We start from the raw sequence: 826 nt of genomic DNA, 5'->3' as shown, positions 1-826 counted from the left end.
TCCAGGCCCTTCCCCATCCTCGTTTGCTCATTTGGCAATTACTGTTTTCCAGCTCCTCTCCAGAGCCGAGACAGTGCCATTACTGTGGGGATGGTGCTGAGGGCCACAGGGTGACTCTTGGGCCAACACAAATGCATATTTGCTTCAGGAAAAGGCCATGTGGGTTTGTGCCTGGGAGTGCTGCATGCTCAGCTGGAGCCACCTCCCCTCCTCAGGGCTGTTTGGCTTCTCCAGCAGCTCAGCCATGGCAACGTGTCCCAAATTTGGTCAGAAATGGATTCACCTGGCTCGTGCTGAACACCCCCAGACATATAATTGGACATTTCATTTAAGTCCAAAAGCAAAATAAAGTCACAAGATGCTGGGAAGCCTCACACCACTGCCCCTCACCAGGTAACTCTTAATTTTCAGTGATTTTTTTTCATATTGAAGTTCATGCCAGTAGTTTTGGTTGGAGGAAGACCCAGAGGAAAGCCATGAGATGCTGTTCAACACAGCAAGGCAGAGACATCCAGAGTGTTCAGTTGCTTTTTTCCCTCTGGAGGGACACCAGGACCAGCATGAGAGGTGTCATTCCAGTGGATAAGAAGCAAACTCCACAGGCTGCAGGAGACTCATCAGGTCACATTTGCAAGTGGCAGGTCCAGGTGTTGTACCAAAATGGATGGATTTGTGGCCAGACAAGTCCAGCAGGATTGTGGCCTGAAACACTTTTCCCCCAAGCCTTTCATTCCTCTGAACTGCTTTAGTCGTGCTGTAGCAAAATATGAGATGAAATTTGGGCTGGAGTGGGTGTAATTGTTGAAGAGCCTGCAGCTCCAGTGCT

This window comes from Empidonax traillii, unplaced genomic scaffold, assembly GCF_003031625.1.
Source record: "Empidonax traillii isolate 1590-97213 ecotype Southwest subspecies unplaced genomic scaffold, ASM303162v1 scaffold697:size334835, whole genome shotgun sequence".
Classification (NCBI taxonomy): domain Eukaryota; kingdom Metazoa; phylum Chordata; class Aves; order Passeriformes; family Tyrannidae; genus Empidonax; species Empidonax traillii.
Note: the sequence above shows the minus strand (reverse complement) of the source record.